Here is a 27308-nt window from a genome sequence, read left to right on the forward strand (position 1 = left end):
GAAGAAGTTGAAAGAATTGATAGGCAAATGAGTTTAATAAAATAAACTATGGTGGGAAAGAGAAGAGCAATTGAATGTAGGGTTACAAACTCAGTTGTAACCACATGGTGCCTGGATTTTTAATATGAAGGTATAGTGTTAACAGATAAAATAATACACAACTCTTGCAAACATATAAACTCCCCCAGCCTTCCAAGTACTGTTGACTACTAATAGAAGCAACAGTCTAAACTCCTGTTGCTACCAATGCAGAATGAAGCTCTATTTGTTATAGTTGTCTGATCATCCCTGAGTTTTTAAGTTTCACAGTACTGAATGGCCTTTTCCAATGTGTTACGAGATGGTCTGGCATGAGGCTAAAGCAGGAAAAGAAAGCTGGAAAAATTCTTTTGGTCTGTGTAAATGATTTGTGCTAAAATATAATTTTCTTCTACAGTGAGTGTTTCTAGCTACTGTTATGTTTCTCTGTATTTTTTCCTGTTACAAAGCCATGGCATGTTCCTCTGGAAACTGACAGATGAAGACAGCTGTTAATTAAAAGATGAAACATATTGTAATTTGGCCTGTGCATGGAATGTAATGTGCATACTGTGACAAAAATAGCACATATGTATTATCTCTTTGGCTCTCTGATCATGCATGAAAATTCCTGAGTTAAGCTATTAAGTGCAATAATGCAGTATTTAAAAACACTTTAATATTTAATTTTTATATTTTAGTCTAAAAATGCAGGTTACTACCTCTAAATGAATGAAGTATTTTCTCAGTGGTCTGATCAGGTTTCAACTCTGCAATGATATTGTCTTGAAACGTCTTTTCCCCATTGGCAGGGCGCTATCTTTCTTTGAAAGAATTGAGGTTTGTTCTTAGTGGGGAAATGTGGCTTATTGCCTGCAGTGAGGAGTAAATGAGGTTGCATTGGCAAGGGAATAGTACCTTCTACATTTTTTTAATTACAGGGGAACTTGGCTGTTGTCAGGATAAATCCTCATTCGTTTTGATTGTGCTTTCCTGAATTTTCTAGGGACCCAAATTAAGAAGACGCCATGTTAAAATACTCACTTTTCTTTTGTTCAAGCTACTTAAGCTAATCATTGACTAGAAGCCTTGTAGCATTATAGGCACATTTTTCACGATGCTTTTCCATTTTGCCTTCTGTTATTCTGGCAAAGGTTTGGAGTAGTATATCTCTGTTACACAGAGGGCCTATTGTTCAAAGAGCTGGTCTCTGTAGTTTTGCCATTTTATTGCCTCAGCAGCACAATCCCACCTGGTCAGAGGGTGAAGGAGAGAAGCTGTTGTGACGGGGCTTACACCCAGCAGGACTGTAAAAGTGTATGTGCTTAAGGCACAAAACCTTTTCCAGTCATTTCTGTCTAACTGTCTTCTCCATTGCTGTAAAACAAATTTTCCTCCAAAGGAAATACTGGAGTCTTCCCCTTGAACACTCTGTGTTTATCTGACTGAGTGTGGTGGGTTGACCTTGGCTGAAAGCCAAGTGCCCACCAAGCTGCTCTCTCACTTCCCTCCTCAGCAGGTGAGGGCAGGGAGAAAATAAGATGGAAAAAACCTTGTGGGTCAAGATAAAGGCAGTTTAATAAAGCAAAAGCAAAATCAAAAGCCATTCACAGAAGCAAATAAAAACAAAAGATTGATTCTCTACTCCCGTCAGCAAGCGATGTCCACCCACTTCCCGGGAAGTAGGACTGTGTGTGTAGTGATTGCTGAGGAAGATAAAAGTAATAATGAATGCCCCTCTTCTCCCCGCCTCCTTACTCTTAGCTTTTATTGCTGAGCAGATGTCATATGGTAAGGAATATCCCCCTTGGGTCAGCTGTCCTGGCTGTGTCCCCTCCCGAGATCTTGCCCCTGCAGCCTACTGGGTGAGGGGGGGGAATGTTGGAGGGACAGTCTTGATGCTGTGTGAGCACTGCTCAGCAGTAATCCAAACACTGGTGTGCTATCAACACCTTTTTAGCTACCAATACAAAGCACAGTGCTATGAGGGCTGCTGTGGGGAAAATTAACTCCCTCTCAGCCAGCCCTGATATAATGACTGAGACTAATCAGCAACTCCAAAACCTTAAGAAAAGTCAGGTCTATGCAGATTTCTCTTATCTTGCTGTAAATGAACAGGAACTGCCTTCCCCTTTTCCTTTGCCTTTCTCTACCCAAGGAAGACATCAGTCCCTTAGTTTGCTTTTTAACCTTAAAAGTAGTAATAATATGACCTTCATAATGGTTCTTTTTCCTGGAGGATTCCGTGGGGAGCCTAATGAGTTTTCTTGGAGCAGAGCTGAGGTCTGATAGGTGAATACCTGTTGGTAAAAGAATAGCTTTGCACAAAGTTTAAATTATTTCTCCCTTTTCACAGATGACATCATAATTCCACTGTCTGTGTGTCTGTCCTATAGGAATGTGCCTATCTGAGCCCTGGAGGCCAAATTCCTTTAGTGTATGTATGCTGAAGGGGTCTGGGTCCTGAATGGTCCAGGGAAGATTGTACAAGTTACTGCATAGCAAGGCCACTGACCCTTATTGCATCCTCCAGCACATACTCTGCCTGACAACATGCATTTTCCAAGGATGTGCAGCTGCTCTCGCAACATTTCCTAGGGACTGCATGCACAGCATGACTCCTAAAAGGACTCTGTGGAAGAGCTCACTCCTTCAGTGGTACCACACTAGAAATAGGTGCCTGCTAGAAGGGATGGCCCTTGTCCCTTGCAGAGATAACACTGTCAACTCTTCCTGAAGGAAGATGAGAACTGAAGTGAGAACCTGCTTCAGCCCTGCACTGAAAAGGAGAAATCTGCTACAGCATCTGCAAGCCTCTGTCTTAATACCTTTCACAGAAAATCTGGTTGCCCACCTAGGATTCCTGTGCTGTTCTTCCTGGCTGTGCTCCAAGACCAGGGTTGATAGATGTCCCGAATCTGCATAGCAACCATCTGTTTTTAGCTTGGGAGGCCATCACTAAGCACAGAGGTAGAGTGGTGCAGATCTAATATGCACAGCAGAGGCCATTTCGTCCTTCAGCAGCTGCTATGCACATTAACTGTAATTTCTGTCAGCTTGGCCACCCTTTTGCCAACACAAATCATACCTTTTCAAGCTAACCCCAGTGCTGACCACAGCCAGGCTATGTGAACATGAAAAGAGAAAAAGGAACAGTTTTCACGTAGTGACAAAATGATGTCTAATGAAGACCAGACTGAACAAGCCTGCCCTTCCTACCCCTTCCCTGCCAGCCTTGCCTTTGTGTAGCAATGCATAAATATTATTCTTGAATAACATAATTCAAAAAAGCCATTTGACTCTTCCAAAAGAGTGACCACAAGGGATAGGAAGTAATGTAGTCTGGAGAGAATTACTATTCTCCACTGAAGCTCTTCCTGAGAAACATTTTTCCGATGTGGAATTGCTGCAACAGTCCCAAGTGTGCTACAGGAGACTGGGCATAGCTATTCTGTAAAGTCTTCTCTGCTCAGTAGTTCAGGTGGTATCTAGATAGCTGTGTTGAGGACCAAGGAGGGCCAAATCATTCTGTGCGAGTGAAGATAATATATTTTTCTGGACAAAAATTATATTTTTCAAGTCTTGCCAAAAATAAAGAGAAATGGTGCTGAAAACTGTGGCTATGACTGCCTGGGGCAGAGGAGCCTTAACTCCCAGTCACGTTCACATGCCCACATGCCAAGGAGACATCTACCTCCTTCCTTTTTCTTTGTGACCTTGAACTTGATCTTAGGCCCAGGGGTGGTAATACACCTTGGCCTTGGAGTTGTCTCCAGGGATCACCTTCTCAATATCAGGCAGATTACTTTCCCTTTTGTAGCGCAGTCAAGTCCATGCAAAAGCTGTGTGAAATGCTACAAGGCAGGGGTGGGCAATAGCATGAATCGAGCAGAGCAAATCATGTAGCAACATATGGTAGTGTTATGGGATATGGATGGTGCGGGTGAACAAAAAGCCAGACTACAGAGCCATCATGCCTCAAAATTGCAATCTTTCTTGAGCTAGGCTGTGTGTGCTCTATGAGTTTGCATTGTGAATGCCAACAGAATATTCCAGCCTGCATACTTTTATTCAGGTAGCTTTTGGGAGTCATCCAGAAAAGCAAAGAATTGCATTGGGTTTTTTTTTGTCATCTACGAACAAAAAATTAAAAAATCTCCAAATAAATGTAGGGCTTGATTTCTGTATAATACATAACACTATGCAGAACTCCTGCAGGCTTTAAATCAGCTTGTTTGTAACATATTGCATGAGAAGAATCTGATGAGATTCAGTAGGGGAAAACGTATGCTTAATTTTACCCTTTCGAAATACCAGCTTTCAGCTGCCTTTCTACATTATAAGATTAAAAAAAGAGAAGCGGGCATTTATTTTCCACCACATCTTATTTGATAGAAAATTCTCTCCTGTTTGGTGGGAGATAGATGTGAAAATGTGAATAAAATAGCTGAGTGAAAAGTAAAAATAATACTATATAATTACCTACATACATACATTTTTTCCATCACAGAGCCTTTAGAAAGGCTACTTAAAGAGGGAATATGCAAATTAGAAATTACTTTCAAAAGAAAAAAACCTGTGTATTTTCGGATTTCTTTTTTTTTTTTGGACATTCTGCAGGGGGGAAGTTGGGAGGAAAATTAAAGGGAAATGTTGGACTATGACCAGAGAAGTGATGGTGTTTTGAATTTGTGCATGTTTTTCTCCCTTTAACAGAAGAGGAACCTTTGAAAAGTTAATTTGAATTATTATTGTTTTTCTCCCAAAGGCTCCCATCCTAGATAGGTCTTTTGCTTATAGTATAAATTTTGAGAAATCACTCACACAGTAAAGTTGATCTCTGCTATGTACTGTTCAGCTGTTAAAAAACTTGGGGTTTGTATGCAGGCTGGGAAAGTTCTTTCAGCCTCCACAGAATTTGGAACTGATGTTGTTATCATGCTCTGCATTTATATCTTGACAATGTCATAAATCAATGACAAATCAAGTATCCCAGCCTTTTGGGTATATTCAGCAGAAAGCAATCTTTACTGCTTTTTGAAATCTTGTAATTTTTATATCACGTGCGACTTACATACTCTCAGATTCTTACACATTCCTCTTAAAAGGAAATACTTAGTGTTGGTTTTAGATTCTAATTTAATTACTCATTTCATTATTATTGGTGGTCAGTCATGTGTAGAAATAAATATATATGTAAAATCCATTTGAGAATAAAACTTTACAGGGGAATGGTCCCTGTTTGTGCAGTCATGTTTTCACTGGGATTCAAAAATGTTGGATTAGCAGTATTTTATGACAACATTGTATTTGGGATTGCAGGAACAAGAATTCTGGGAATTTGCTTCCTTTCTGAATGTTAATATTTCCGCCACTCATGCAATAGGATTCCTGGGATACAGGGTTGAAGAGTGTAAGCCAATGCCATTTCTCTAATGGCACTGTATTCTAAAAATCCCGGACAATAATGCTCCACTCCTTCCAATGGTAATTTAGGACTGTCACTTTCTTCATGTAAGTAGTTCCAGTTAAGTGAAAAGATGCCAATTGTATGCTAGCAAGATCAGGCTTGGGTATCATGATGCACATTCCATTATCTTATTTGTCTTCTGTTTTTCTTGGCAGTGAAGGAAATGAGGCATACTAAATTACTGTCTTCATGTCTGCTTTCTCTTTCCCTCAATAACTTCTGAATCTATTGGCCAGTTTGAAAGTGGGTGGGGGAAGGTATCAGAGATAATTACTTTTCTACCTGCTTTATGAAAAACAATAGCTGAATAGGTGAGAGATCCAAATAATTGTCCTTGCTGAGGGGAAGATGGGAGGAACTGAGCTGTGGTATATTCTTTGGCTATAGCAGTCCAGCCAATCCTGCCCACAGATACACGCAATTACAATGTCTATTTTCTTTTGCAAGATTTCACAGGGCAAATGACCATATGCTGAGCTTATAAGCACGGAGATGGAAAGCTTAGTGGGCATAAAACTAGGGAAATGCAAAGGGCATATGGCTAGCAATTAATGGAACTGCTTGCTTGATTCTTGTATAGGGTTATTTCATTGCTAATGTGTTGACAACAGTAATTTATTATATTAAAAATATTGAAGTAATAAGGCTTGGAAGTCAATAGGATTTGGGCATTGAGAACTTGTTAATAAGTCACATTTTTAATCACACTTCTAAAATTATCAGTAATTTTAGCACTCTGCATTATTTGCATACTTAACTTTGAGAATGTTTAGCTTTCAGAGGACAAGAGGGTACACGTTGCTGTGACCTAACCGTATTTCGGTTATACTAGCCAGTTACAAATACTTTATGGCTAGAATATTACTCACAAGTATAGAATTGTTATTGTGAAAATTTATTCTTGGGTTTCAGCTGACTGACTTTCTGTAGTATTTCCCTCTGGCACAAACTGTGCTGTGTTCACAGCCTTTTCTTCATGCAAATGATGCATGTTCAATATGGTTGGCTTACATCAAAATCAATAATGTATCTAGCACTTGAACAAGCAAAATAAGTATAGGTATTTTTTGAGGAATTTCATATCTGGATTTTGTTGTGTTCCAGAAAAATGCCTTGTAGATGGTCCCATGGTCATTTATGCCCAATTCTGTTCAGACTGGGTAGCTCCTTCAAAGTTAACTGGGATATACTTTACAAGATATGGCTTTCTATTCAAGCTCCACAGTCCATCTCTTCTCTTTGATTCAGACGGGTGTAATTAGTGTCTTTAAAGAGGAAGTGAATGGGACTAGAGGATTCAGCAGTTGGTGGGTATGAGTTTTCATTTTTATGTTTTTTTTGTGTCTGTCTTCTGGGCAAGAATGGCTGCTTCTAAAGAGAACATATAAATCCTTATTCCATTAAGTGCAACATTATGGTGATTGAAGTAAACAGCCTTTTAAGCTTTTGGTTGGTTCAGAACTATCTAGTATATGTACAGAATCATCATTATATATGACATATGTATGATTCTCTATATAATCGATAGGATAACATGAGATTAAAAATCTGCAAATAAGTTTCAATTAAGAAGAGTATATCTTCCTAGAATAGAGAATGAAAGGAATTGTATCACCTCTACTTATGGTGAAATATGTGTACATTATCTAATACAATTTTTGTTAATATTAAGTTTGATTATGTTTCTGGTAGAAATGTTTAAGTGAAAAACAATTCTGAGCTTAAATTAGTGAAACAACCACACATGAGTGGTTAGGAAAAAAGAAATGAAATTAGCGTTCAAGTATAAGAAATTATTGTACGTGTTTATTTCACAAATGACAAGTAAGTTCTGAAGAACTATAATCTTTCTCTTTGAAATGAGATAATATGGATTTATGTATGACGTACAGCCTTCTGGTTCAGGATAACTCCAAAAGATACTGAACTTCTTGTTCCAGTTGTGGAGAGCCTCTTTCAGCCAAGAACTTTGATTGGAAGTAGAAAAAAAATATGCATTTTTGATTCTTGTGACTAAAACTATTGATTAATAGCATCATATGTTCTTAGCTGCATCACACCCTTCAACAGAGAAAGCAGCAGAATGGTAGTTATCCTTGATTAACTCTGAACTCAGAAGCTGTGGTGCTCTGAGATTTTTGAGATGATAGCCTCTACGCCCACAAGTGTGGTAGGCAGACACTTTCAATACCTAACAATACTGTAAAATATGCCATCACAATATAACAATGGTACTTCAGGAAATTTCTCTGTAGGGAAAGGAAGCTGAAAAAATTTAACTTGTTTGACTGAAGCTTCCATTTTTAAAATTACTTGAGTATTTGAAGCTGATAAGGAACTTCCATCAATTGCATTAGTAGAAACCATATCAGTGTTGACATCAAAAGAAAATATCCTGTGTTTATAGCACAGTAGAGTTCAGAATAGCATTATGACTTACATAATGCTGTATTTTAATAGAAATGTCCCCACTTTGTCAACCAAATTGCAGTATTTCAATACGATACAGACACAGTCCTCCTGTTGAATTTCTTTTATGTTGAAGCAGATGCCTATTTTATTGCTGTTGTGTTGACTGGAGCAACATCAGTGTAAGTGTGTTGACTTTTACCTGTCTACTTTTATTGCTAAGCAATACTTTTATTTGAAAACAGCACACCCACTCTACTATTCATCTTCATATTAATTGAAGATTTTCTCTGGAGTTTGTTGGTATATCATAATCTAAGTCAATATGTTTTCCAAAAACATATTTCTACTAAACTTTCAAGTTTTGTAGAGCACAAGCTTGTATTAAAAGAGGAGACAGGGAAAGAAACGGAAGGGAGCAATGGCCTGTCTGTAGACAAAATCTTGCTTCAAAATATGAGCTGCTGTAAGCACATCTGCAGACAGGCTGAAACTGTAGCTCCAAGAGGTATGAAATTCTACCTTTAATTAAGAGGATATTATTTCTGAAATGTAATTTCTGAGAATTTAGGTGTAAAACATACTTTTCTTTATTATGTGATATTTTATTAGAAAAAATGGGTGTATTGGAGGTGAACCAGAGAAAAGACAAGGCGTGTACCACCTTATTTCTTTCTAATGTGAACTCTAGAGAGAATTTAATTCACTATTATGGAATAAAGTCTCTCTGAGAATACTGCATTTTAATGCAGAATGGGTAGTAAAAAGTACTTTTAAAAAGTATTCACAAATACTCAATCAGTTAAGTGCTGAATCGTGTTCAGTGATATTCACCATTATTTGATATTCACATCCACAAATGAAGATAAATTCATTCAGATGAATTCAGTCCCTGAAATAGCAGTGGAATGCAAAAATCTCTGGAGCCTCCTTGCAGCTTCATGTGAGTGCTAATGCAGAAACCATTCACATGGATATTTTGGTCCTCCTTGGTAGTCATTTAAGAAGCAGAAACAATTGGCCCATGAGTCAAAATGTTCAAATGCAGTGAAATACAGAAATGGGAGCCAGACTGGTATGTGTGATCAATAGCTTGCATCCACAAGACCCAGTTCTGCAATCAGAGCGCTTGCATGGGCTCGTGAAACCACAGAGCCCTACTGACTTTAATAGAGTAAGTTGGTTCATGGGACTGTAACTAATATTGAATTGCAGGATCAAGGTCTATAGGATTAAATAGTAATTCCTATAAAACTTATTTCAGAAACAAAAAAAAAGGATTATGACAGTTCAAATAAGCTAGGCTTTGCTTCCTAGACAATGATGAACAGAAACAGGTGACAGAAATCTGCATTGTCCCTTTTTGATTAGCAGGTATAAGTTAAAGGTTGGGATGTGGCTAATGCAGTGCATTTAAATAAAGAGGTGATTAAATGAAGACTGACTGTAGTGGTGAGAACTAATGAGTATATGGTGTTAGATTGCAGTATATCTACAATGGAAAATGCTCTTTGAACTATGGTGGAACAATTTTAATTCTGTCCAAGTTTGTAATTTCTGTGATGTGAAAAAACATAAATGCATCTAAAAACATTTTGGTAGTATGCTGTTTCAGGATTGCTTGCTTTTAGAAGGTCAGCTGTTCAGACTGGTATTCTGAACAACCCAGTTATGCAGTGGATGAAATAACCTCCTGAGCTCACTGACTTCCACTTCTGCATTTAAAGAGAGTGTGTTTGAAGAATAAAAAATAGGGAGCTGCTGGCTGTTTCTGCAATAAATATTGAAAGGGTTTCCAGCTTAAACTAGTAATATGTAAGAGAAACACCTCTGGCTTAAGTTTTCTTATAAATATTTCAAACCTATATTCTTCCCTCACCGGTGGTAGTAGTTTCTTGAGGCATAGAGCTCATTCTCTGCATGCTAGGCTTAGTTAGTAGTAAGTCTTTCCTTCAGAAAATACCCTCTCCAGAAAGTGTGCAGAATTAAATTACCACCATTGCTGCAAAGCTGAAGATAAGTTCTTGTATACCGTGATAAAGGTAGACCTCGAAACCAATTTCTGTGATGTTTTGCAAGACAGAGCTTTTAATCCTTGGATGAATATTTAAAGGAAATGTGAAGTCTTAGTTCTGTTTGTTTGTGCTTTTAAATGAAAACTACTGGATCTAATTTTCCACAGTTTTTACATCTGTATTGTGGTATTACATTCAATAGGGTTTCTTGAGCTTAAGACAGGAGTACAAACATAGCATGTTATGTGGCTTTGGCTCACTTTTCTGTCTTGCTGTCAGACTTGATGAGCATTTTTTTGGTGAATAACACTAATAACTGCTTGAGAAAACAGGTCTTTTTTTAGCACTGGATGTTTATAATACTAACAAGAAAATAACATGCAAAAGTAATCACTTACGGAGTTTGAACGGATGTATGGAAGCGAAGGAGAGAAGTTCACCTGTTTGCAGGAAGCCTTACTCTGGATTCTTTTGCATTTACAGTAGGAAAGTGACTTTATTTATATTATCCAAAATGGTTATATTAACCAAAATGGGTATTCAAGGCATTTCTGCTGAAGATAGAGCACTATTGAATTGTTGATCAACAAGGTCTGGCACACAGCCTACCTGCTGTTTGCAGTAAAAAAGGGCTACAGAGTTCAACAGCAGAAAATCAGAGCTCCAAAGGATCTTATTGAAAAGTATCTTAGAATGCTGTGTTCTTCTCTAGTGAGAATATAATGCTGAAACTGAAGGTGGTATTGCTGCTTGTTCTTAGAATCCAAATATATACCTGATTGTCTGGCTTTTTGTGAACAGGTATCTGGGTATTAAATCGAGATGAGCTAGCAAATTCACCAACAAAGCCTATGCATTATTTAAATCAAGACTGCTACTCTATCACTAGTTTCTTTCATTGCCTCTCTTGAATGGCAAATGTATTTATCTTTTACTGTTGCTATAAAATCCCCTCCAACACAAAGCTGCAAACACCACAAGGGGACTATCTCCTTTCTGTTAATGCTTTTATTATTTTTACTTTAACTATCATGGTATATAAGAAGGAGGCTTTATGATAAAGGACCTCATGTCTAGAAAAATTATGTCTTCTTGTATTATATATATTACGAGAATTATAATATTTGTTTATTGCTGATAGTAAAAGCAAATGATCTGTTCAGTTACATTTAATCAACTAAAATGAGTTCATTTTCCAATGCATAATGCTGATATTCTACTTTCAACAGATTATAGAGTATTTTAGGCAGAATTTTCTTCTTTCCAAAAAGAATAGAGATGGCCATTCTTACAATGAGTTCTGATGAAGGGTTCATATCTACCTTGCAGCCTCATAAATATGATTATATTTATGAAGCTTCATATGATGACTGTAGGACCCTATTTAAAATGTATAAAGTTTTTTTTGGTGGGGATGTGTTAAATTTGCATTAGGAAAGTTGCTTACCAAGCGGCTTTTGCTTTCCATAATAACGTTTCTTTCTTTCATCTGAAGTAGCAGAACTAAAAATGTCTGCTGTAAGATTTGCCTGTTTGGTTTTTTTTTTTAAATTATTCTGAACATGATACACTATGAAATTGAATAATGCTATTATAATGCTATAAGCCTATTAAAATAGGCTGGAGGGAAAGAATACCACAGCAACATAAAAAAAAAAATAAAAAAAAATTTGGCAGTGATGCAATGAATTCAGTACTTGCAGGTCTGAACCTTAGGCTAAGGTTTGCTACAATGTTGAAAGGAAATGTAGCCATGTCAATGTATTAATTCAGGGATTTAACTGGGGCTGGCTGGCAGCAGTGCCAGGGGATGGATGGACTGCTCTTAGCCTTGTGGGCTGGGGAAGTCATGGTCATAAAAGCAACGGGCGCTGCGGACACCAGCAGCTCCACCATCACCACCGTAGAGGTTGCAGACATTGTTTGGAGGCTGACATGACCACTGCCAGTCTCCAGACACCAAGGAGATTTGAACAGACTGATCAGTATGGGGTATGCCCTACTAGTCCTGTAACTGACCCCTGTGTGGGGGTGGCTGGAGAAGAGGCCCCATAGCACAAGGAGGAGACAGATGAGCCATGGGGTGAGACCCTGGGGCTCTTGCCCACCCTGCCCCCTCTTTCCCACTGTGGGGCAGGGAGGTCTCATCATAATTTGAAAAAACAGCATGTACCCGTGATTAAAGTGTTTTGGTATCTTGGTGCTGTCAGCTTGGTCTTAAACTGTGACACCTGTTTGTCTAACTTTCCTCACCCTGATGAATCGTTTAAGGTGTCCATTACACCTCTGATGTCCTTCTCTCACCTTCCCAGAGTGTCATACCGGGATCTTAAGAAGAATAGTGTAAAGAGTAAAGATGAGGTTTTTTGTTTTCATTGTCAGCGAGAAAGATTTTTTTAATAATGGAAATGCAAATGGTAGCTGAGGTATCAGAGTGCTGCCTTTCTTATAGTATGAGTTAACAATAATTAGAAATTCATTACTTCGGTACTTTTTTTCCCATTTCTTTACAGAAAGCTGATTAGAGGCTGTAACAATCCTGTGCCATTTTTATGCAGGTTTCCCAAGGAATTAGATTTGTATGATGACACTGTCTTTTTCTTTTACTACAAATAGGTTTTGAACAGGTTTCTTAATTGCAAGGAAATTTGCCAGACAAGTGAAATTTTAAAAGTGATCAGGTTATTATGACGATAATGTACTGAGGAGAGAGACCTAAATCAGTGCCCTACAAAGTATGATACAACTGCAATATTATGTACCAGAACATGACAGTAAGCATCCCTCAATTATGAGAAAAGCTCCAGTAAGGAGAACTGTGTGTTTTGCATGGAATGACCCAAACATGAGACAAAGCCACAGGAGCTGAGGCTTTATTAGCTCTGCTGTCATAGATCTATGAATTCTGCTGATAGAGTTCACTACATTTCTTGTGCCTGTTTTGTAAAACGTTGGCCAGTTGTATGTATTTTTTATAAATTGGCTCCTTATGATTAACTGTAAAACCTTTTAAGAAAGTTAGTCGTTTTTCCACCAATTTGGTTCTTGATGTGGCTGACCTAATGACGAGTAAACAAATGAACTTTCACTTGGTAATGAATTTGCTGAGAGCTCTTAAGCATTGACGTTTCTCTTTCAGCAAGAGTAGTTCACAATTTGCAATAATTTAAGGTATGTGTTTTGTCAGTTATTTATGTTTCTGGCCTGAATTAGCTCTGTCTTTGCCAATGCTTTGCCTTATCCAGAGCAGCGTTTGCCAGTTCAGTGTTGGTGGTGTCTTATGTGCAAGTCCAGTGTTCTGAGCATTACGGACTCAGACTCTGACTCATTTTTCAGTCAAAACATGGAAAACTCATCAAAAATTAGTTTTTGTGAACACTTTTAATGCAGCTCTTTTCACCATAATGTATGATGAAAGTGAATGTCCAAATCTTGAACGCTTCCTCAGTACCAAATTGTTGTTCATACTACAACAATGAAGTAAGACCTAATTAAGTTCAGCACAGAACAACATTTTCAGCAGGGGCAAGTATAATGTAAATGGGAATCTCTAATACAACTGTCTTTCCTGTGAAGACTGACTGTAACATTTTAGTATCCTGTAAAATGTTAACTTTTAAGAGAATACAACATTTGTCCCCAACAATTTTAATACTAAAAAAAAAGAAGAATGGAATGATAAGCTTTGTGCCTGCTTTGTCTTTGACCTAGACTGAGAGGCTGAGGGAGCTGGGGTTGTTCAGCCTAGAGAAAAGGGGGCTGAAGGGAGACCTTATCGCTCTCCACAACTACCTGAAAGGAGGCTGAAGGAAGGCAGGGTTGGTCTCTTCTCCCAAGTCACAGGAAATGGCCTCAAGTTGTACCAGGGGAGGTTCAGATTGGATATTAGGAAAAATTGTTACAATGAAAGGTTTATTAAATATTGGAATGGGCTGCCCAGGGAAGTGGTTGAGCCACCATCCCTGGAGGTATTTAAAAGACAGGTTGACATAGTACTTAGTGACATTGTTTAGTGATGGTTTTTTATCAGAGTTAGGTTGATGGTTGGACGAGATGATCTTAAAGGTCCCTTCCAAAGTAGATAATTCTATGATTCTAAACTCTACATCAGAGAATTGTGATGTGGTGTGTTATCTCAAGAGAAATCCCTGAGAGGAGGAGAGAAGAAATGGACATTTACTCAAGTAATGCGTACATGCTTGTACTTTAAATTAAATTTTTCAGATTATGGTCCTAAAGGAGCAGAACTCATGGATATATTACCACTACTGTGAAAGTTTTCTTGCTGACGCTTTTTCTCAGTCCATGTTGACCTTGATATTTCAGGTGTGATCATGTTGAAAGATAAAATGGCAAGCTGATAAGTGTTTACTGTAACACGTGAATGTTCAGGTCAGAAAATGAAGAGCATTCAGTACTGTGGGAGTTGATGGTTTTCAAATACCATGTGCTTCCATGTTCAAAAATCTGCCAAATTATGCCAGCTGGGAGGACATGTGTTGCCACACACCAAATGTAAATTCAGGCTGTAAATTAATTAAGGTTCTTATTTTAGTCTAATAGAACAAAAAGAAGCCTGCTCTGTTGCTAAGACTGTAATATACTTTTCTTAACATATTGTCTATTGACAATTTAATATGAGTATGACAAATGGTTGTGCAACCAACATCATGGAGCTTGTTCCCATAAGGCCTTTCTTGGTCTCCATGTTCTGAAAAGCTATAATTGCACTTCTAAAGTAATGGTCACCTTCATTTTCTTCCATAAAATCTCAATTAGACTTAGACTGGAAGCAGGGAAAAAGATTCTTTTTGGACCACCAGCATCATCCTCCCACTTTCTTCATGAAACTTAATTGCATAAGCTTTCCCCACCCATTCCCTAGATCTTTATGGCTAGGCCAAAATTTTTTGCTGCTTAGAACCAGCTTTTTTAATCAGTCAGGAGTTTGATTGCCCTGAAAGACTAAACAAAATCTCAGTTTTGTGGTTGTTTCCACATACACTGACTTTAATTTGGCATTACTACAATTCTAATAATGATTGGCTTGTTTCAGAATAGTGTTACTGGGAATGGCTTTACAGGTAATTTTCTCAAAACCCATAGGTAGCCTAAAATAATCAACATTTCCTAAGACAGTATGGGATGGGATCCCATGTGGGATTCAGCTGAAGATTTCTCTTGGTTTGTTTCCAGGCATCATTATGTCTTTTTTTTCCCCCAAGGCAAAAAATTTCAGGCTGCCAAAGGGAGCAGAAATCCGTCATGTAGTAAAGTGTTACTCATTTTTAGAAGCTCAATCCCATTTATTTCCTGGGATGAATATTCACAACTCAATTTTTTTTGATTTTTGTATATAAGCTCTGAAACAAAAGATACCTAACAGAGGGCTAAGCCATAAATTTATACAAATCCTTGGTGTCATACAGCTTTTCTGCTTGTGTCTCTATTTATGGTGCATTAAAGCTGACTCACAAGAAAATCATGGCTTTACGAAGGTTCTTTCATAAACCAGAAAATGTAAAGTTTTATTGCTCTTTAGGCACAGATTATTAATGCTGTAATGACATTAAAGAGTATTAAATGCAAATTTGCAAAGCTCCAAAGACCTTTATTAGGATAAGCAACATTTTTATTGAGTCACTCTTTTAATGAAAATCTGGCAAAGTAAATCTAAGTGAAGGCCACCACAGATGTTCTGCCATGCTTCATCAAGGAGTAAGCTGCTGAGTGCTTAGGGGTAGAGAAGAAAGCTTGGATGCACCCAGTCTTTATGTACATTTACCCCCGTTGATTTATAGTGTGTGCTGCATATAAAACACAGGGGAGCATTCAGTAATGAAATAGAAAAGGGAAAGGATCAGAATCTGTATAATACTGTAATGGAGATGCCAGAAAAAGCAAATGAAAGAGATTCTAGGCTGCCAGGTGCTTTACCTCAGTATGGAGGTTTTGTAGGGTGCAGGAAGAAATGGTGCTCTTGATTCTGAGATGACATTCAATCACTGCAAATTTTAAAAAGAAATAAATCTAATTGTAAATTAGTTCTGCTCATAGTGATAGAATTATGATAGCAATGTGATTATACTGTTCACTAAAAATTGCAGGCTTGTACAAGTGGAGATGTTGTATCATCCATAATTTTTACTTAAACAGGAACCTAGAATTGTCACACTTTGGTGCCATACACTATTTTGGAGGTGTGACAAAAGCTATTTAATATCACTTCAGAAGGCTAGATATAATCTGTATTCCTGGTTTCTGTGCAAGTATTTGAGCATATAATATGTAGAAAATTTTGAATTAATTTATAAGCCTGGGGGCCATATATTTCCAACAATTATTGCCTGACTGTGTCATACAACATTAATATATACATTAATATCTGTAATTACTCAATCCATGTTTTAAGAAAGGGTAAGGAGTAAGGCAGAGGGCCATAAGGTGCATTTCTAGTTCTGTTGGGAGTATCTCTGCTAATATTACCCTCACTCTGGCAGTTTTCATATTGTAAACCCTTTGTCTCGAGTTTTCATGACTTGCTTAGGAACTTTGCTTCTTTTCAAAACCTGCGAACTGAGTTGTAGTACATGGTCCATTACCTTTTTGTACATAGGTGAAAAGTGTTTATGCACTTATGCACCTTAATGATGTTGAAAAACTGATATGGAGCTGTCTGGGACCAAATCCTACAACACAAATTGGTCTTAAAGTCCAGGGATGATGTACTTTTGTATTGTAAAAAGGGTCTGCTTGTGGCTGTCCACATGTAGAAAAGGAAACAATCTTCAGACCACTTCTGCAGTTCAGGAAACTAGATGAGAAAGTGATTTGCCCTTCTGTTGTATAGTATCCCCAGATCTCTTGTATCTTTTTTCAGGTAGTGGGTAGGGTCACTGAGCTTGTGTTTTTAATCTGCCCGTTGATTAAAAAAAATGTTTTATGTCCTGCTTTTTTAAACTAGTTTAACTAGTAACTGAAGCAAAACTGTAACTCTTGAATTTTGGTGAAAATAAGACTCTTTCTGTGTTTTGGTTTGGTTCTTTTTTTTAAAAATCTTTCACAAGAACATTTTAAGTGTGGGCATGTGGTATGTGTGGTACCTTTAAAAGGTTTTATGCAATTCAGTGCAAGCCTTATTAAATTTTCATTCTAAATTGTTCTCCATTTATTTCACAAGACATTTTTTGTAGGTTTCCATACACACTAATGAATATATGTTATGGACTAAGATGTACAAGAAAGACTGATGAAATTGCCTGGAACTATTACCTTACTCTCATCAAAATAATTCTGGATGACTGTTAATTAGATTAGAAGCTATTTAGGTTTGTGCTTCAAAGTAACCAAAGTGGCTTTTAAAAGCTAAACTGTGTCTTTAGAACAGAGTAAACCATCTAACCAATCAAATAAAGATCCCACAGTAACAGTCAGATATAATTTGACTGATGATAACATAATAACTCCATATAATTTGCTAATAGATTCTATCATTTTGAAATGCAACATATAAACAATATCAGGAAATAGCTGTAGCAGCTCAGGCATTCCCATTAGTTTCAGCTGTAGAAGAATCATGACATTCTTATATGTGTATGCTGTATTGTATCAAAGATTGCATTTTTTTTTTATTTAGTCTAAACTTATGCCATTGACCTTTATAAAGATCTCTGTTTCCCTAGAGTCCAGGGAAAGATGGTGAGTCTTGCACTGTTCTTTCAGACTGAGGATGATAAGCTCTTGCTTTGCAAAAGTTTCCCATGCGAATTTTTAATATGATAGTTACATTTATGCCCTCCTATCATGACTTAAAAAATAGAAATGGTGTTGTTCTATTTCCAGCCTTTACAAGTTTGAACTTTAATTTCATAATCACTTTGAGTTAGAAAATATCTGGACTGGATACAAGTGGTCCTGAATTCACCTCATGCCTATTCCATATGAACGGCCCCTGGGTAACTCATTTTCAACTGCAAATTCCTTACTGAAATTAGGGTGCTCTTGACTTTAAGACTAAACCATGAAAAACATTCGTGGCACTAAAAAGCACCTGGATCTTGGAAAAACATTACCACTTCTTTATGATATGACCAATACATTTTCATAACTCTATCTTTATGTTTTATGTAAATCAAAAGTGTGTTTGGGAACTAGATGCACATCAAAGCTGGTATGAGAAGCTGAGACCCAAATATCTATGAAACTACCAGAATTTTCTCAAAAAGAACTATGATAAGTCAGAGAAAAACCCAAGAAAACCAAAAAGAAACAAACCAATCCCACTTATTATTAGACCAGATGAGATGTGGTGGAGAAAATTGTAAGCAGTGCTTGCTAAGAGAATTAGGTGTTCGCTCAAAAGGTAGTTGTAAACCTCAGTTGTTTTACAGTCCACCATAGCATTTTGTGATGCGCCTTTGCTTTATTTCGAAAAGTGGTGAACTTAAATCTGGTTGCCATGGAGAGCTCTCACAATGACTTACTTCAGGTATCTAATTAAGATATTTGCATAAGGAAATGAGGCTTTCCATATGTAGAACACATAAAATCAATTTGAAATCCAGAGCACAGTCAGAATGCCTAAACTGTGTGGTTGAGCACTTTAACTCTGCCTTTGCTGTCTAGGCACCATTGGATTCTAAATCCTAAATTAAATTCCCAGGTTTAAGTGTGAGAATTGTCTCTTGTTGATATTCTAAATTATGTACATTTACCAGGTTTAAAGGGTTAATTTAAATTAACCCTTTAAAATTCTAAGTACTTTTTTTTATTTTTTTGAAACTTCTGTATTCCTGTCAACCTACATGGCCTTGGAGAATGAACTGGCGTCCATTTTTTTTTGTTTTTCTTCAACATTTCCAAAATGGAAGAACAATATGATACTCCTATTAAAATTAAAATCAGTAATTTGACAAACAGTTCCTGGTGGATGCATTAAGTGCTGCTAAAGAAGGAAGAGGGTATTATTTAGACCTCAGATGTATTGGTATACATCACACATGTACAAGGTAGCAATGGTACCCATGAAGTAATAGGCAAAGAACAAATTTAATGGTTCTGCATGGGTGAATGTCTGTTCGGCATTCTTCAGTGCTTATTTGCACTTCATATAAAAATGGTACCTGGCCTTTTATTGCAGAGTAATGATGGTTTGGTTGTAAAGACAAAAAGGTAGCAGCTATAGAGAAAATATGCTGGAAACCATGGCTTTATTTAAAAAAAAATATTTATGTTTTAGCATGGTTATTTATGCATATTAACTAAATGTTTATAATGCTAGTGAAGGCAAATTAATACTAAATTTAACTAGTCAGGATTGTCTGTATCTTTCATTCTTTGCCCTGAACACCTTACAGTAGTCTAAAACTGTCATTACTTTACATTTTTATTGGATCTTAACATTTGCAAATACCTGTGTGTATATATATTTATCTTTGAAAACATTATTTAAAGAAAATTAACATTGCTATTCCATGTTACAGAATTACATCTTATAAATGAGCTGAAATTGTTAGAGCTCTGTGATGGTGATATTTTAAAGAGTAAGATACTTGTACTTTTTAAAAATAAACAAGAAAAAAATCACTTTTGAGCACAAAAGTTATTTCAAAACTTTACTCTAAAGAGACCTAACCAGATACATAGACAAACAGAATAGCCTAGAAAACTGACAACGAAAATTGGTCTGGCTTGACCAAAAGCGAGTTGTAACAAGCTGGGTTGAAGCAGTTGGAAGACATCTTATTTTCCAGGTGGTCTTTTCTAAGGTCAAGATAGAAAATCAGGGCAAATACTGAATTTTTATTCTTCACAATTGATTAATAGCTTATTTACCTATTTACCTCCTATGAATCTGTGTTGATCTTCATGCTTTTGGATGGAAAGGTAGTGGTTGGAACTGGGACCTCCATTTCAGTATGATTTTACTGTATTTCCAACAATCTCTTAATATGCATGACCTGTCACATTGAACAAATCTGGATGTTGTTAAGAGCCTTCAGAACTGGAGTTTGTTTATGCTGATATATTAAAATAATTTTCCCCTCTGTGTCTCCTGTCCCCTCCGTCCCCCTTATTTTTACTGCTGATATGTATTTAATTTGTTATCAGTCAATGTAAAAACAAGCACAGAATGTTTTACTGTAAAAATAAACACAAAATATTATAGCGTTTGATCTTTACTTGCTTAGCCTCGTTGGTGAAGCAGCACAGCAAGTAAGGTAATGGAACATGTTCTGAGAAGTCCTGCTGGTATCAGAAATGCTTGCCACTACACCATGGAGAGAAATGCTTTAGAGAGGGTGACCATTAACAAATGAGAGTTTGCATTTACTGCTGGATCAAGCATGAGTAGAAATATGCATAAATGACTGCAGCTGTCCTGTTTTAGTCTGGTCTCTGGTTTTATGGCTAGCAGAGGTATGGCAGTAAGCATCAAGCAGCCAAATATTTTGCACTGTTGAGTAAATGAAAATCCATGATAATAAGAATGTATAAAGTAATTATAATTTGAATTCTAGGGATCAGGCACTGTCCTTCCTATCTTACTACACATCATCCTCCTACTGGGGCATGTTTTTCAAATAATTTCCTGCAATGCCAACTCCCATCCCTGTGGATCGCTGGCTACTCATGCTCTAAACGCCCTCACATCTCTCACTGAGTAGCGAAGTGCCTTCAAGACTGGCACTTTCTTAAGAATGGAGTGCTTGCGGCTTTGGCAGCTTTCCTTGAAATAATTTTTAATATCTGCCAAAGCTCTGAAATTTATTATACTAAAATGCAAGATTTAAGAAAATTACTATATTCAGTGACCATAAATGAAATCTGCATAATAACTACTATTAATTTCATTTAGCACCAGATGACCTTTTCTCTGTTTCACTCAATTAAAAAGCTGACAGTAAGCTTATGTAACCATGTCAGCCAAGATCTAGTTCTTTCACAGTTGCCCTCAGGCTCCCCTTCTCTGAAACAGGTATTGATCAAGGGCAAACTTGCTGTTAGGTTCTCAGTTTCCTCCAATTCACACAAGAATTTCCTTGCTTTGCCTTGCCTTGCCTTCCTTCTGTAAGTTATAAACTTCATACTTAATTAACAGGTCATTTGATATACTTCTCCCAGAGAACAGCTAATTTGCTGATGACTCTTGGGACATCTTGCATCTCTTGGAGTTATCAGTTGGACAGGTGACATACAAACTCCAACTCACTCACCGAAGGTAAACTTAACAATGCTTTTTATACTCGACAGGACTATAAACAAATCGTTTACCTCCTTGAATGAACTTCTACTTCTCCCCATAGTCCGGTAGGATAGAGTTTAAGCTTAATATGTAACCCTTTGCAAACTACATACTGAAAACTCATATTGTATAGTGAGATTAAGTAATGGAGTTCATCTTAATTTTTGATGAATGTGATAGGAAAAAAATCCCTAAACGTGCAATGATAGTGTCATAGGACTACTGGTTTTGGAGCAGATTGATATCTATTCCCAGTTTCCTTGGGCTGGGAACAGGATTGCAAAGCTTTTTGCTGTTTCCCTGCATGAAATTCAGGTTGCTGCCTATATAGACTTCAGTAAAATATTTATCAGTGGGCTATTTTTAATGCAGTGAGCATTTAAAAATACCAAATCTGTGTTATTTCTAGTTGAGGCTGGGAATGTTAAGTGGGAAGGAAACATAATGTAAGGTGTTTTGGTGGAGGAACTTAAATGGGCTGATAGGGTCATGTGTTTATAGGATTCTGCATGACATTAATATGCCTTAAGCAAATTTGAAAATCACTGCAGATGGCTTCCAACAGACAAGTGCTGTGTGATGTTGCAACAGGGAGCATTTAGTTTGTGGTGGCCAATGGAGTAATAAGATTTTAAAAATAACAGTAGTGTGCATAATTACTACTATATAGATATGTAGTAATTTTCAAAAAGCTTCTGTATACTGAATAGGAAATAAAATGTATGCACTAAGCTTCTGACCCTTCATATTTCTAGGGTAGCTGTATAGAAAGAAGAGTTGTCATAGTTCTAAGGATATAAAATATTAAGTCTCTTTCTGCTTTTGAATGTTTTTTCCTGTCTTGTGGACGCTGGCTAAAATGAACCATTGGTGAAAATGATATGAAAATTTATAACAAAAAAAAGAAGAAGAAAAAATGACAAACTTATAATGAAAACCAAAAATTTCATACTGCAATTACAAAAATATATAATCACACAGATTAAGTTTCTACTTGTATTAGCACACATTCACTGTAAAATAGGTAGGCTCATTATAAATTCGTGTTGGTGGAAATTGGACGAGAATCCAACCTAACAATTTATGTAAAATAATAGTAATAACTAATTATCCTTCTAACCTCTTAATTTCAATTTAAATTTTCATTGCCCCTAAACACTTATTTTGTCCTATAATTGTAGAGTATCTGTAATGATAAGGTGAGGGTTCATAAACAAGGCTTGAGACAACTAAAAATTGTTCTTGTGTCAATCTCTGTGAGAGATAAAACAAAAATGCATGAAGACATTCTATGAACTTGAAATATGCCTTTTGCTGAAACACACCTAGGAAAAAAATTAATGTTTTTTGAATAGGAATTAATTTTTCTTTATCTGGGTTGTTTTGGGTATTTTTTACTGCATAGTTTCTTACATATATAATCTATTATCTGTTATTCTAAGTGTTCTGTCATGTTCTCATGCATCTTAATTTATAATAACTGGTCTTATCTCGTACTGAAGCAGATTAAATGTCACTCCTTCTATTATCAGAATGATAACAAATATGGAACACTAGAGACATAGGTGAAAATAATATTTCTGGTCTTAAAAAATAAGCACATGAAAAATTTAATAATGTGATTAAGAGTTTTAAATTCACAGTTCAGTAATGTGTTTAATCATGCCATTAGTTTTAAGCACGCTAAGTACTTAAGTGTTCAAAGATTATTTCCTAAGTACCTTGGTGACTATGAACTGTACATCTCTGCAAACTGACATCTACTGACTATCCCCAGATTAATCTTCATTCTTGATTTGCTTCCTGCTTTTAGCGGATATCATTAACAAGAATGAACATTAATGCTGCTTGTAATAGCAATCAGTGAAACTCTGAGAGACCAGAACTCTACACTATTCAGTATGGATCGAATTTGCAAGAAAGGGAGGGGAATATATGTCCAGGGTTAGTTGTAAATCTGTATCTGCAATGATAAATACCAAAAAGCAATTTCTTAACAATGGTTATTAAGAGTAGTTTTCTATTTGTACTATACTGCCTTACATAGTTTTTCTCATGAAATGATTTAAAATTTATCATAGTATTTTATGATAACACTATGATGCAATCATACTATAATTCTACAATATGCTATGAGCAGTATTTGTTGAAAAGATTTAGTGAATATTTTCATACATTCAAGATCTCTATGAGATCACGTTTGTGATCTTATTAAAATCGCCTTTGTGATGTCATTGAAATTGCATCTTTTTAACAGAGGAAGTAGTGTTTAATACTTTTTGAGCCTTATATAAAATATGTTTTAGGAAGTTTGTGTATGTTTCTATAAAAAGCTATTATATGCTGTATAGTACAAGTGCTGAAATTATTAGATGGCTGCTACTCTCTTGCATTATTGAAAGCATGCACTGCACAGTGACATTTTCTGCTTTCCTATGTACTTATAAAATGCATGAGATCAGGAAGAGACAGAGGATTTTCCCACAGGAGACACAACACATGCGATAGAAAGCATTTCTGAAGATGTTGAATTGAATGCGAAAGAAACCCATGGGGATTTAGGACAACAAATTCACTGGTCCTTTCTTCTATTACAACAACAACTGGTGGGATTGTAAAATTGGATTTTTAAACCAGTGAGTCAAGTCTTGTGCTATGACAGGCAGTCACATCATGATTCATAACTGTATCGAGTTTCATCTTAAATTCTATTATTAGATTTTTTTCCCTGCTACACTGTAACTTACCAAACAGAAATTTTTTGTTTCAAGGGTTTATTCTACCATGAGCTAGAAGCCTTTATCTAATTTTCATCTTGGACTTAACATGAACAATTCACATATTTACTTTTGTGTTCTAATGTTTGCTTTATTCGTGCATAAAAGCCTTAGTGCTTCTCAAAGTAAGGCCAAATCAAATTATATCGCCACAGTCAGCGCTAGAATGTAGATGAGACTAAAGATGGGGCAGTCAGCAAAATGAAGACCTCTTAAAATAAAATTTAGGCTTTTCATTATGGATTAGACTGCTTGGAAAAGTGTCCAGTTTGATCAACTTGTCGGTATTAGAATTAGCTATAGAATAAAGTGCTAACATGAATAGGGAAGAAAATATATAACCCTGAGGAAAACAGTGTAACGTGTGCTAGGAGAGCAAGGAAAACTTAGAATGAAGAATCTTAGAATGAACTGACAGGTATCTTTTACAGGCATCCAGATATCTAAGACAGACATAAAACCAAAATATTTGTTAGTACTGTTTTTCTCTGAAAGACTGCAGATATAGTAAGTATAGAAACTTCAATGGAAAGATCATGCTGGCAGAATGCAATACATAAGCATTAATTCTTTAATCTTTTCTTATCTAATCCCAATATTCATCCATGTAAACTCAAAGCCACCAAGAATCCAGCAGTTCAGCAATGCCTCTTAATTATATTCTCTGTCACTCTACCCTTGAAATGTAGTATTTTAAGCTACGCTATATTCAGCCAAAGGCTAGACTGAAGAAACGTAGAAGGAGTACTTTTTGGTTGGAACAAGAATAATGTTTTGCAAGTTTAAGGGGATATATGAATTCAGCTTGGGTATTTGAAGGACCTTGAATGCCCGTGATAGGTATAAAATTGGTGTAGACAGTGCGCCAAAGAGGAAGAGTTATTCTAAGGGCATAAATACCTGTCTTGGCAAACTAGATCTGGCAAAGTAGCCCATATCTGTTATCTGTCACAGTAAAGCAAGAAACTTCTGTTCTTCCTTTAAAAACGTACTCAAAGACCTATACTTGACTACTCATAGAAACCTGCCAAATGCAACAATAAAGAAACTTGATAAAAACCCTGCAAGAGGGTAGGAAACAACCAGCTGAAATATGGCACCATCTCAGTTAAACATAAAATAGTACCCGCATCAATCAGTTAAATATCCATAAGAATAAGGAGGCTGAATACTTTGGGACATCTAGACCAGGATTTTAACAAGCACGTGTGAAGAGGTAAAACAGTCAATTTGATCTGTACAACTTTGCCAGCAAATACCAGTTTCTAGGGAAATGTGGTAATACTTCTTAATTAGTAATGTGTAGATTTTTAAGGATAGATGACTGCTTAGATAGCATAACTCCTCAATGTCAACATAATGAGAGGGGTGAATAAACATTTAGTTACTACATTTCTCTACATGAAAGTACAGATGATCTTCTTTGCCCTTCAGAAATTTGTTCTACAAACATTTCGAACCTCAGAGAGGCAAGGCTAGGGTGATTTAATCTATAGCTGCTGGTGAAGGACCTGCTCAAGGATTTGAATTATAGTCTTAATATAGTTCTCCGCTTGTTTAGACTGGGATTTTCAAATGGTTTAAGGGAGTAGATATTAACTCTCACTGAAAGCACAAAACCCTTTGCAAAATCCAACCCTGTATTATTCTGTGATTCTGTGTGATTCTCTGTTACAGGTACCTGTTCCTATGTTTAATGCTGGTAGGATGTTTTCCACCGTTTAAAGCTATCAAATTTACTATGTTAGATTAATCCTTGGCTTGTAACTATTACAAAATTCATATAAAGAGCTGAAATTGGTAAAGTGTGCATCTTGATCTTTTTAAGAGCCTGGGATGAAATCCTGCTCCCATAGAAAGTAGGAGAAATTTTGCCGCTGACTTCAATGGGATCTACAGCTGTTGTCCGTGCAGTAGAGTTATCAACAGAATTCACCTACCCGTTTCTTGGTAGTGATTTAATTCATGACAACGGTGCTTACAAGATCGATACTTATGGCAATTATAATTGTCAAGCAATTGCCCCTATTAATAATGTCTGCTGAATGCCTGACAAGAATTTGATGATGTTTATATCTGTCAATTGCCTGAAGATATTTATAGAATCTAATAAGTGCTTCACTATATTTATAATTACCATCAAGTATCTGAAAGTATTTTAATGCTCCTGGAAAACCAAACAAAACTTCATCATGGTGGAATTTTTATAAGTTTTGTATTTTTAGTATAGACATAATGAATAGTACTGTTCTAAGCTTTTGTTGAAATCTGGCTTACTAATACATGATGAAGTCTGTGGGCCATGCCAGTTTTGAATAATTGATGAGCCAAAATGGCTAAATTAAAAACCAAAAGCTTTTCCTTTTCCTTTTCCTTTTTCCTTTTTCCTTTTCCTTTTCCTTTTCTTTTCTCTTTTATTTTTATTTTTATTTTTATTTTTATTTTTATTTTTATTTTTATTTTTTTGTATTTATTTTTATTTTTGTATTTATTTTTATAGTATGACTCCATGAGAGCATGATTTCTACTTTCTCAGACTGTTCCTCTTTCATTCCTATACTTCCTCAAGGTAAAGAAGCCCATCGGGAACCAAGCAAAAAAAACCAAACCTGCAGCAAATTCCTGCTCTGATTTGAGATTTATTGCAAAACATTCTTTGCCATACAACATATTTATAAATATTGGAGGCATTAGAAGTGGGCATAGTAATTCAGTAATTCATTCTGCAAGAAACAGTGTGGCAACTTTGAAGATACTGTATTTGTGTTTTGAAAACTTACTGTTTAAAAAAGAGATTAAAAATAATCATCAGTGAAAATGCTAAGTATAGGCTTGAGGCAGCAAAGAGTATGTGTGTGGTTGGTATCACTGGTACATCCTCCTAACTGCCATGTGGCTGTGACGCTCAGGATAAAGCTCTATGGAAGGGTGCTTAGTTCGAAAACATTTTTGCCCTACATTAACATGAGCAGAATTTTTCATTATGCTCCTTGCCCTCATGCGGTATCTCCTTTGGGGATATTAAATAGTTATTATATTCTTTATAAAAACTAAATCTGGTTCACAGGGGCTCAAAAAGAAAAAACAATATGAGCTGTGCTTGATAGTAAAACAGTCTTTAAATACTTAAATTTGCACAAAGTACAACTCAGGCAGAGAAAAAAACACTTGAATTATTTAAGCTAATTTATCTAACAGAAAAAAATAACTCCTCTGTAGGACTTCCATCTGTCTGCAATGGTAAACAGCTACCACCTGCTTCCTGTAAACGGCGGTATAAGATTATTACTCAGTAAATGTCACAATTTCCATTTCAAAACCCTTTTCAGCTGTCTGTTTCTGCAGCAACAAAATAATAAATCACCTGCTACCAT

The sequence above is a fragment of the Calidris pugnax genome, unplaced genomic scaffold (genome assembly GCF_001431845.1).
Source record: "Calidris pugnax isolate Ruff unplaced genomic scaffold, ASM143184v1 scaffold25, whole genome shotgun sequence".
NCBI lineage: Eukaryota > Metazoa > Chordata > Aves > Charadriiformes > Scolopacidae > Calidris > Calidris pugnax.